The sequence below is a fragment of the Phasianus colchicus genome, chromosome 4 (genome assembly GCF_987193195.1).
Source record: "Phasianus colchicus chromosome 4, bPhaCol1.hap1.1, whole genome shotgun sequence".
NCBI lineage: Eukaryota > Metazoa > Chordata > Aves > Galliformes > Phasianidae > Phasianus > Phasianus colchicus.
In genome coordinates, this window is record NC_143439.1 from 69,068,587 (window position 1) to 69,081,412 (window position 12,826).

The 12,826-nt window shown below is 40.9% G+C and overlaps 1 protein-coding gene across 1 annotated transcript in view; it reads right to left on the reverse strand.

Moving 5' to 3' along the window:
- Positions 1 to 12,545, reverse strand: part of CTNNA2 (catenin alpha 2) — a 465,672-nt gene extending 453,127 nt beyond the window's left edge. The window contains exon 1 of the mRNA XM_031588179.2: positions 12,390 to 12,545. The gene's annotated coding sequence lies outside the window, so the exon portion shown is untranslated. The remainder of the gene's footprint in view (positions 1 to 12,389) is intronic.
- Positions 12,546 to 12,826: the final 281 nt, after the last annotated feature.

A 12,826-nucleotide genomic window follows, 5' to 3' on the forward strand; every position in this document is an offset into this window, starting at 1 on the left:
ATCATTTAGCAGGCAGAAAAACTGTTGCTCATTTCAAAGGATGAACACAACTCTGAGTTCTGAGGAGTGACAAGGATGTTCTCGAGACAACTTATGGGTACTAAAGCTGGAGGTAACATATAAGATGTGTGGTTTAGTTTCAAGGGTTATCATAAGTTCTGGCTCTTGGAACAAGCTGCCAATGTGCTGGAAAGATAGGCAAATATAGCAACAAAAACCTCCTAACAACTAACCAGCCAAAGATGGAAGGCAACGCAGCTTCAGTACATCAAGCTGGCTTTGTTATCTGCAAATTAATCTAGAAACATACTTTCAGTAAAAATAACCACACAAAGAATGCTAATTATTTACAAAATTAAAGATAACGTGGCCCATTTCCCAATGGTTCATAAAGCTGTGGAGGAGAGTTGTGAAGCGTGGAGGAAAGGCCAACCTGATTTTTATTCATGTCCTTCCGTGCTTATCTACATGGAAAACAGAATTCTTTTTCCATTTAGCCCTGTCAGGTTTTCCAGGTTTTAAAATAAATGCTAATGAAATCACAAGCCTTCACCATGAAAAACAGTTACAAGAATAGCAAAACAACAACAAACACTGAACTGGAGCAATGCTGAGCCAGGCTGTAGCCAAAAAAAAAAAAAAGAAAAAGAAAAAGAAAAAGAAAAAAAAAGGCATCTCCTTACATTCAGTTGTCTTGAAATAAAATATAAGGAATAATAGATCACACTTTACTAAGGCCTCAATATGATGATAAGAATTTGTTAGCACAGCTCTTAAAAACCAATTTTTCCCCAGGCTTAAGAATATAATTTAGAATAAAATAGTTCAACAACAGAACTGCTTAGCACTATAGCAGCTATTAAATCTGGAAATCACCTGCAGCATTCATAATTTATTATAATAAGCAATAAGGTTGTCTATTTTTCATCTTTTCATTGTATTCAGCAAAACTCAATTTAAACACATTCCGATATTTTTAAACATTTAAAACCCCTGCTACTACCAACACATTTTTCACTAAATTATTTAGAATAATGTAGACATACAGTTTTGGAATGAAGTCTGGACTAAGGTTTAGCATCTACAGTTAAAAACAAACAAACAAACAACAAATTTTCCTTAACAGAAATAAAAGGTATACTTCCCAAATTTCAACACTCAGTGGTGATTAAACAGTGCAGGGAGTGAATGTGGGCAGTGGCACTATTGCAACACTATCAATTTCCATCATAAACCTTTAACAAATTTTTTATCATTCATCCACTGGAATCCAAAACTAAAAATCACAGTATTTGGTCTTAAGATATCAAAAGATCCCTGGAGAAACAAATAATGAAACCTTTCCAACGCAATGAAAACTACCACCACCTCTGACATAACTTGTATTTCACTTTGGAATGTTTTCAGTAGTACTTGCTGCACTAAAAAGACATCAGCCCACAGTGAATTTAGATTCTTCATCCAGGAAATCTGCATATTAGATATGCATACTTAGAGTAAACCTAATTTTAAGGCAACAGCACTAATTTCCCTTATTTTCACCAAATTTCATTGTTATTTATTGCACTTTGCCACCATAAGACTAACCAAGAATTTTGCCTCTTTCCATGGACGGAACCACCCACATCAGTGCAATTGGAGAGAAATCTAATGAAACTTATCAAATAATTCCATGCTCTGATACCACGTTTCTCACTCTGAGATGTTGTACAAGACATCCATGACAGATATGGATGAGGTCTTGCACAGCACCTAACAAGAGCAAGTAGAACAACACAAGGCATCTACACCAGCAATCCTGCGAGTTCATGTTAGTCAACCAAGTCCATCTGTAATGTTTTGCTCAACTGGCCCAACATGACAGAACTGGTTTCTCACTTCATCAGAAAATCTATCATTAGATCAAAACAGGAACATACATGAAATAGCTCATTAAGATGAAAATTTGAGCAGAATGCACTACCTATTCGAGGCAGATGAGAAATGGATGCAAGAAGCTCTGAAGTACTAAACACTGAGTATTCTTTTTTCTTATCCAAATGTTGAAATGATGAGTCCCCTCACATAAACCACTTGCTAGAACACAGAAGAGGTACACAATGCTCACAATAGCTTTGTGAGGTAATACAGGGAAGCTTTCTAATTTTTCAGTGCTTTAAGCAACTTATGTACAAGGGCTGCACTGAAAGTAATGACTCCTGTTTTATTTTGTTGGCCTACAACATCAGAGGTGGATGTTGGTAGTATGGCAGTAGAGGTTGAACCTTCCCACCAATATTTCATTTTGTTACTGTGTGACAGAAGGCAGCAGAGGGTGAGCCTGACAAAATGGTGTCTGGCATGGAAGTGCACCTGAAGTAAAGGTGTGTCATAGTATTCCTCCATGTGGAAAAAAATGGCACCCATTCAACTTCATCGCCTCTTGCTAAATGTTTACAGATACCAAGAAGTGACAGCACAGTGAGGTGGCGGGTGGTGCTTTTCAGCAGTGGCAACAGTGACATGAAAGACAAGCCAGGGAGACCTTAATGCGGCCTTCCAGTACTTGAAGGGAGTATATAAACAGGAAGGGGAACGGCTGTTACGAGGGTGGATAGCAATAGGACAAGGGGGAATGGTTTTAAACTGAGACAGGGGAGGTTTAGGTGAGATATTAGGAGGAAGTTTTTCACACAGAGGTGGTGATGCACTGGAACAGGTTGCCCAAGGAGGTTGTGGATGCCCCATCCCTGCAGGCATTCAAGGCCAGGCTGGATGTGGCTCTGGGCAGCCTGGTCTGGTGGTTGGTGACCCTGCACATAGCTGGGGGATTGAAACCAGATGATCATTGTGGTCCTTTTCAACCCAGGCCATTCTATGATAAGCCACAATCTAGATCTCCATGTAGATTTTTAAGAGCACAGCACACAGCTACTTGTTCACTTCTGGCAAAAAAAAATGGTGGTGATTATGTCAAAAAATAGTGTTTTGTAGATGAGAATTCATCAAACAGTGTTATTGGACTCTTTGTGTCTATTGTAGTTACCATGAAAATAAATAGGAGGCATTACTTTTGGAACTACATACGTATCATTGTAATACCACCGAGGACTGGATTTGGCCAGACTGAACTTAGAAAATATTGACACATTTCATGGCCAAAGGTAGAGACAGGACTGAGATTGTTGAGTGAGATGTTTTCAACATTAATTCTGTCATTACTTTTAAAGGACTGAGGGTAGTCAGCTTTTGCAAGGTGAAAACCCAATCTGTCCATTAGCTAAGATGCACAGAAAGCTGCCTATAATGCTGAAAGAAGCACTACATAATGTCAATGCAAAGTTTTTCTTGGGTTTTGCACATTTCATCAAATTGCAGAAATATAATTCAGATTTGGGACTAAGGCTTTGTATGGGTGCATTTTGTTTTTAAATGAATAAAATAAGTTCATCTTCTCAAATCTCTTTTTCCTTTCTATTTACATCTCTCTCCTCATTCAAAGAAGCTCTAGGTACATGAAGCAGTTGAAAGTCTTCCTGCAACACACTTTTCCTACAGCACCCATGCTTTGTCTGCATTTCCTATAGCCTAGCTTTACTGGCTGAGAGGTAACCACATCTGAGCACCTTCTGGTCCTTCCTAAATAAATGTTGGTAAAAATTCATAAAATTATGTTTTATCAAGAGTGATTTCAAAATTCTCTCCTCACTTAATCAATCATAGTTTCACCCCATTTTTAATGAAGAACAGTAACAAAAGAGAAAAATCCAAACAGTATTGTCAAGAGCTGAGTAAGTAACACCACAAAATCTTGGAAACCCAGGCTCACATTGTCTAGTTCAGATCACAGAGTTCAAGTACACTTGAAGAAGTCTTCAAGCTACCAATGGATTATTTTTTGCAAAGTGCAGCCTTCGGTCCTTCCCTAGAAGCTACTCCTCATATGAACTGAATACAGTGACTCCCTGCCTCCTAACTCATTTTCCTATGGAGAAAAAAAAAAAAAAATCAGCGAAGAAGCTGTTCTTGGGCTATGTAATTCTGTTTGTTTGTTTCTTTTGGCTGCCTGTCAACCACTCCACAAAAATAAACTCATTAAGCCAACAGGAGACCTGAGCGCACTCATGTTGTCAGTTCATCTCTGCATCATTCTCACGAGCACAAAAGCTCTGAAACAATTCACGTTAAGCTGACTCTACCCCTAAGATGCAACCAACTTAGGGTTTGTCAACTTGAAGTCAATCAGTCACAGAATTTGAAATTAAGGGAAAATTTTTGGCACCTGCCAAGCCAGAACAGTCCTGAAACTGGCAGGAAGGAGAACATGGAGTGCAGAGCCTCAAAAAAGCAACTGCATTTGTGCCACCACTACAGCTCCTAACCTCATTCTGCTTGCAAGCCTTCTATTTTTACATCCAAACCACAACAGTTCTTGTGTGTTAAATCTGTCCACACATCTATGATTTTCTTTTGCTGCCACCACATTTGTAGCTTGCTGAACTTGTACCCAGCTTAAGGCTCACATGAAGGTGAGTACTCAGTGATATTTCTACTTAAAAGCAAAGAAAATAAGTCTACTTATCTCCCACAATTGCTCAGCTTTCTCAACTACTTCAAGGCATTAATTCTGAAGACTTTTTGGCTATGTTTGCATAAAATGTAATTTTACTCTTCCATTTTACTCTGTCATTGTTCATTAGGCTATGGCACAGCATCTGAGATCACTGGGGAACATACAGCACCTCCAGCTGGTGCTCCAGGAAGACTCTGAGAAGTAAGCCAATTGTTTCTCTGGTCACAATAAGGAAATTTATATATTATAATAAAAACAAATTAAAAAATACTATTTCTTACCCTTCTCACTGAAGGTGAATATTGAACATTGATACTCCTTACATTTTCCTGTTCTTAGCTGTGGAAAATTGTTTCACAGAATCACAACATAGCTTGGATTGGAAGGGACCCCAATGATCATGAATCTCCAAACCCCCTGCCACATGCAGGGCTACCAACCTCCCCATTTAATACCAGACCAGGCTGCCCAAGGCTCCATCCAGTCTGGCCTTCAACATCTCCAGGGACGGGGCATCCACAACCTCTCTGGGCAGCTGTTCCAGCACCTCACCATTCTCATAGTAAAGAACATAGTAGAGATGCATTTTAGAAGGTGAGGAAAACAGGCAGGGGATGTTAGTGTTTATAGACACTTTAGTTCTGTTTTCATGTGAACAAAGCACATGTAGAAGGCATTCCCACTCAGGGTTTGTGTCCTTCCTGCTTTTAGCACCCAGGAAGCATCCTGCTGCCTACACATGCACAGGATTCCCAGCACACAAGCCTAAATGCAAGGGCTTGAATTTGAGCATAAAAGAAACACTTGGTTCAAGGGTACAAGTCACCTAAAAACTTTTTAGAGTGCAAGAACAGATTAAAATATCCTTGCATTCAGAATGCTGTCTGTCTTAATCATACACTGAATTCTTCTTAAGTCATACAAGTAATAAATGAGACCATAAGATAGCAATAGCTCTTCCTCTTAACTTTTTTTCCCTTGAAAATGTTCCTATTCTTTCTAGATATCAGATTTGACCCAGAAGCAATATTTAGTAAGTGTGAAAGTCCAAAACGTTTTCTCAGATAGGCTTGAATTTCCCTGTAAGTGTGAGCAGCCCACCTGAGCACAAGTGACAGCTCTGCACACTTCTTTCTGGGGTAAAGCGCTCCTGGAGAACATTTGTTTGAATCTATTTATTCCCATTCTACTCCAGCACAGCCTCATCTTTCTTCATTCATGGATTTCCTGACAATTTATTTTTCTTAGAAGTATTTCTGCCCAGCATCCAAGCGCTGGAAATGTAGATTACAGAAATAATAGATACGTTTAAAATTAGACTAAGCAGATGTAATTCCCAATTTGCATTCCTGACTTGATTATAGTAAGCACTCAAGACTATTTGTATAAGAATCAGAAAAGAGTTTGCATGTTGTAATGAAAATACATTAATCCCTCTAAAGTTGACCCTAAAACGTGGGGAAAAGTGTCATTTGTTTCTTTCTAACTAGTAATCTGGTAATAAATTGCACTTGTTTCTTTGCAACTCTGTAACTTCATTAAATTTTTTTTTATTGTAAGATTAAACTTCATTGGTTTTCCTATATTTTCCGAATAGAAAAACTGTTTTCATACTTCCAGATTAAATCTGTTAGTTATGTCAAACAAGAAATCTAAAGCTGATGAATGACAGTGTAAACTTATTCAAAAACAGGAAAGATTAAAAACATTGTAGAAGCCAATTTTGGCTATGTTCAATCTTGGCCCTATATGATGGAGATATTTTTTGATCTTACCAGTACACCAACAGAAGAGAGATGCTTAAAAAATCTCTCTTCCTTCTCTTGCTATTTCTCACTGGCAATTCCAGTTGTTACCTTTATTATACTTTTCCTTGAAAGTCTTAACAATCTTTTGTTGTCAAACAGTCAACTTTTATAACCATGAGATAAACATTTGCAAACAGTTTTGATAACCTGTAGATCAAAAAAAAATCAAGCACAAGCAACGATCTCTTTTACTTCAATGTTTCAAAACAGTGAGGGGTGGGGGGAGAACTTTATTAATCAGCCCTCTTAAATTTTGGTAACAATAAAAAATGGTGGCATATGTTAAATCAACTGCATGACTTCAAACACAAGGTTTAGTCCTCTCAATAGGAAATATCTACTACAATTCTGATTATTTTTTTTAGATGAAACAAAAGATGCTCTATTACACAAAATAGGCCATAAACAAATGGCACCTACATACATTAGCTCCATCTTGCCTAGAGATGCAATCCTGCATCCACTGGGAAATATATAATTGTACAGATATGAACTCACATTAAGAATTAACCACCATCACAGCTTGTTTTATATTAGAAAGAGAGACCATTCATTCCATTACCTCTTAAGGAAGGCAATACCTAATGATAGAGAACATCAAATCTATTCTGTTTATTAAATAAACACATGAATGCAAATGCTATTATTTACAACAACTTTTAAATTGACTCAAAATTCAAGAAGACAAAAAAAAAAAAAAACTTCATCAGATAACTTGCATAACAGGATTATGCAAGAAAATTAAAATGGCAAAGAACTTTTAGGTCTCTTTTCAAGAGATTTTATTCACGTTTGTTAACATAGCTCCTTTGGAACAAGCACAGCTATTGCTATATTACAATAATTGTACAAGAGAAAGAAAAAGCAGCATCTACGAAAATATCAGAACACATACAATAGCATTTCTATTCCATAATTTAACCTGAAACTTAAATCCTTGGGAAGAGATTTTGGAGGTTTTTTCATAGAATCATATCATAGAATGGCTTGGATTGGAAGGAACCACAAAGATCAGGAAGCTTCAACCCCCCTGCCAAATGCAGGGCTGCCAACCTCCACATTTAATACCAGACCAGGCTGCCCAGGTCCCCATTCAACCTGGCCTTAAATGCCTCCAGGGACAGGGCATCCACAACCTCTCTTGGCAGCCCGTTCCAGCACTTCATCACTCTCATAGTAAAGAACTTCCTCCTGACATCCAACCTAAATCTTCCATCCCTCAATTTCAAACCATTTCCCCTTGTCCTGCTATTATCTACCCTTTCACGACCAAATGGAAATACTCAGGATAGTACAAGAATAAATTCCTTATTAACCACTTATTCTAATATGCCCAAACGTGGTTTCTGTTCTTTGTTGCACCTTCAACTCGCTTCTTACTGTCTTTTACATTAAAATGTATTAATACAACTACTTTCCAACAATGTTGAAGGCCTGCAAGATGGGGCAGCAGTTTGATCCCACTTGTGCTCTTGGTGTTGTTGATACAGCTGGCAGACCCTCCCCATCACTAGTGGAGTCCCATTGAGGAATGGGAGTCCTGACCACTTCTGTTTCCTGCAGAAGCCTGATGTGTTGGAAGCTCTGCTTTGGGAAAGTCCTCACTGGCCAAGTGGTAAACAGTATAATTTATCTAATTCCCCCAAAAAGCTTATCTTAACTAATGTGTGGATACAAAATACACGAACAAGTTTCTTTTAATCAAGCAGCAGCTCTTAGCCTCTAAAATGCAACATTCTTCTTGTAACTTTTATTATCCTCTCCAATTCTGTTCTTGTTTTATCCCCTTCTAGCACCTTACCTCCAATTAGCTCTGGGGGACAATTGCTATGGACCCCCAAAAACTTTAACAGGTTTATAACCTAACTATGCTACTGCAGTTACTATCAGATTCATGCTGTTCTTCTTTATTCCTCTATACCTCCCCCTCACATTTCCAAATACACATTGTATTCTGCTATATCTGAAACCGATGTCCCATCCTTTGTGCTGGCTATGAAAAAAAAGTAGGGAGGTAATAAATAAATAGCTTAGCTTCTTTTATCTAAGCCTTGAAACATGTTGTATTAAAAGCAAATGCCTACTTTGCCCCACAATACAATGGATTGTATACTTGTGTTATTGTACATAGAAAGAAAAAAAAATCCCAGTTACGTTCAAACAGCATGTAATACCTAGAAGGTATTGTCATAACTACTGTAATTTGGCAACAGACTTCAATCAATGCTGCTATTAAGAATAAGAAGCCACACAAAACAAGAAGAAAAGTTTTAAGAGAACAGATTAAATGTTTCTTGTGTAAAAATTGATGGGTGAAGCTGGAAACATTTCTTGGCAGAAGGGAAAAACACGAGGGGGGGAGGTGGAATTTGTAAGAACAAAAGACATCTTCACCCTCACAAAGGTGTGCTACTGAACAGGGAAACTAATCACACTAATAGTGCAGAAGGGACTGATGCATTCAGGAAGTAATTCTGCATTTGGAAAGAAATGAGATGACTTTCTTGTGTCTCATGAGAATGATGAATTACCTCTTCAGCCTGCGACACAGAGCAATGTTAAAACAACGTTACTTTGCAATGCTTTTTGTTCAGCAGGACTGAAAATGGTTATCACAAAGAAGGGGGCTCACAGAAATAGTTGAGATGGCTACTCCACCAACATGAATTTTTAATCATTCTGAAAATTGCAGAGAAATTTCAGAATGCTAACATTACAACCATGCTTTAACAAGCGAGTGAGATTGTGTTTATAGCTGTAGGTTAACATGATGCAAATTCTGAGCAAAATAGTAAAAAAAAAAAAATGTGAGCATCAGTATGTATGCTTAAACTTTTATGGCACTTAGTGTACTATTTTGTGATGGTCTGATTACAAACTAGCAGCAATTAAACAGGTTAAGAATTGGTTAAGGGACACCTCAGGACAAACTAATCAGCCTTCAATAAGAATGAATCACAACATAACTGGGATTTATGAGGAATTGCAGCCTTCCAGTACCTAAAGGGAGCCTATAAACAGGAGGGGAATCAACTCTTTGAAAGGGTAGATAACAGCAGGACAAGGGGAAATGGTTTTAAGTGGAAGGAGGGAAGATTTAGGTTGGATGTGAGGGGAAAGTTCTTTACAGAGAGAGTGGTGAGGTGCTGGAACAGCTGCCCAGAGGCTGTGGATGCCCCGTCCCTGGAGGCATTTAAGGCTACGCTGGATGGGGCCCTGGGCAACCTGGTCTAGTATTAGATATGGAGGTTGGCAGCCTGAGGCAGGGAGTTTGGAGCTTGATGATTCTTGAGGCCTGTTCCAACCCAAGCCATTCTACGATTCTATGAATTCCCCACAGTTTGAGCTGCTACCAAGAAACCATTTTTCAATTCCTTGTAAGTAGATACGATCAATCATGACAACAAAGTTTGCACAAGTTACAGACTGATAGAATGGTGCATAACTGGGGTAAACCAGTTGGGACTGTTTGATATACTCAAATATATGTTAGAAAAAAACCCAAACAAAACAACCTCTTAAATAAAGCCACATATAAAGCTGTTTAGCTACAATCAGGAGACACACTCTAGTCCATAAAACTATGAAGCCTTCTTGAAATAAACAGTCCTGCCAAGGCTTTGATAGGGCAAACATTACCAGTGAAAATGTGATTAAAAATACAGTGCTGCAGCCAATGGGGTTAAAATGTAAACCTGATATATCAACAGAAGCGTAATGCTAAAGAGGTAATACTTAAACTCACACAACACTCCTGAGAGAGGCATTGGCGTTCTGCACTCAGCTCACATTGTCACAAAAATGTTGAAAAAGCAGATTTGGAGAAGAAGAAAAAAAAAAACAAAGAAGGCCACAGAAATTGAGTAGTGAGGAAAATGTATGCAGTGACAGTTTAAAGTAATTTTAGACCATTTGTTTTTTTCCAAACAGAAAAGAGAGGAATTTACAAGGTTCCAGCAGATAAATGCCTCCCTCCATGGTAAGAAAATACTTTGAGTTCTTTAGCATGCTGGAGAAAGGCACAGCAGTAACCAGTGACTGGGAGCTGGAGCCAAATAACTTAATAAGCAGTGGATTCTCCACCTCTTACAGTCTTCCGATCAAAATTCCATTTTTTTTTCTGGGAAATGTGCTTCAGCCAAATACAAGTTATTGCACTCAAAAGTAACTGGATAGAATCCAACTGACTATAGCAGTCAAAAGGTCAGAGTGGAAGATCTAATAGCTTCCTTTGGCTTTAAAGCCTCAGTCTATGAATACCCTCGGTTTTCAGTTGTTCAAAGGCACGTCAGCAGTACCATGCGTGTTCACCACTAATATTAAAAAAGAGCTTTCAAAAATCTGCATAAACTAGGGCTGCTTTTCCATGCTAGTCTCCAATGACACTGAAGCTTTCCTATGGAGGCTTTTGTCACCAGCAGCACCCACTGATGGCATTACAGCTACCTTACCCTAAGATGAGAGTGTTTCTGCAGCAGCCTATAAACAATGACTTACACAATTGAGTGTGAAAGTTCAGCCTTCAGGTCAGTACTTTTTCTCTTCTAGAAGGAACTGTTTGAATGCAATGCCAAAAGCCTGATAACAATACACGATATTAATCACAGAAACAATAGGTTAAAAGGAAAAGCAAAAGCCCTGCGATAGCCACAAAGCCAACCAAATCTGTTATGTGCCTCAGCATCATCGGAGAGTTCTCCTATTTGTGCTACTTATCTCGTACTCCAAAACACACTGCTGCAATCTTGATAAGTTCACGTAATGAACATTTCTTAGGTAGGGCAGGAGATGCAGGGTTTTACATGTTAGGGCTCAGAGAGTTTTGCTATTGTACATGCTGCCCTAGGAGGTACAGTAAATGGTTACAGTAACAGGCTTTGAAACATATATGAAGCATAGGCAAACTTTAGGCTCAGGCTTGACAAACAGAAGCCTCCAAGGGCTGAAATCATTGCAAGCATGCTAACAACTAAACACACTGATAATGAAAGGTCGGGCCATTGCACAGCAGAGCAGCAAAACCACCATGCAGTGGAGGAAGCAGCACCTTCCCAAACCTTCAGGCACCACATCCCCATCGCTCCAGGAAGAAGCAGGTGCCATAAACGTGTCAAACTTACTTCCCTGGCCACCCTGATGTTTGGGAGCAGAAGGACAGCGACACACTGCTTCCCTTCATCACCCAAAAGCCAAACTTCTTCCACTCCAGACACTTCACCGCCTCACAGCCTAGTTCCACACTGCTTTCTATCAGCTCCACGCACGGACCAAACCACGTTCAACGCTCTGCAAACTTCTGACAGCAGCCGGGAGAGGCTGGGGCTGGGCTGGGGGTCACCGCAGAGAGGGACTGAAAAAGGCCTAAAGAGGATGGATGGATGGAGGGCTGCAGCCCCCTGCCCACCCCACGGCCCCGCACTGCGCGACAGGGAGGGGTGGGCAAAGGCATGGAGAGATCTCCGTGCTGCCTGAAGAAAGGAGAATAAGGAGAAACACAAAAGGAGCGTTCGCACGGGGCCGTGTAAATAGATGGGAAATAGACGGATAAGCAAAACAACGCACCTCCGACCCTCTCTTTCTTCCCTCGATAAAATCCCCCTCTCCCCACAATACACGCGCCACCCAATGACCATTAATTCAAATCCCGTTCTTTAAAGACAGCGGATTATCTCTGTCTGTGAGCGGCTCTCAGCCTCTTCTCTTTCACCGGGCAAGCAATTACAAGGAAAAAAAAAAAAAGAAAAAAAAAAAGAAAAAAACGCGTTTTGAAATAAAAAGGGAAAAAGGGAAGGAGCGATGGTGATTTGTGGTGGGTGTGAAACGTGGGGAGAAGGAGCCTGGGGGATGGGGAGGAGTGGAGAAAGGTGGCGAGGAGAGAAGAAAGGAAAGGAGGACCGGGAAAGGATGAGATGAGAGGAAGGAGGATGAGGAGAGAGGGACGAAAGGAAAGAGCCCGAGGAGGGTGGGGGAAGGATGAAAGGGAGAAAGGGATGAGGGGAAGAAAGGAGGATGCTTTGCCCTGGCCTCACCTCAGCTCGGTGGGTGGGGGTGGGAGAACCTCTCGCCGCCGCCGCCGCCGCCGCCGCCGCCTCCTTCTCCTCCTCCTCCCCAGCAGCGGCGGTTACTGACGGGCTGGGTGTGCAGCACGACTCCCTCCTCACACAACGCCCGGCCCCCGCCTCCCGCCCTCCTCCTCCTTCTTCTTCTCCTCCCGCTGCCGGCCCGAGCCGCTCTCGCTCGGCTCTGGGGGGACCCGCGAGCGGCCGCCGGCCTCCCCGCAGCAGCCACTAGGGGAGGAGGCAGCGCGCCTGCGCCGCCGATCCGGCCGCTGTTACCGCCGCGCTCGGGGGCGGCGAGGCGGAGGGGAGGCCTTGTGTCGGGGCGGGCTGAGCGAGGGTTCGCAGGGCCGGCGGTAGCGGCGGGCTGCCGGCCGCCTCGCAGTGCGCAGATGCTGTGAGTACGGAGA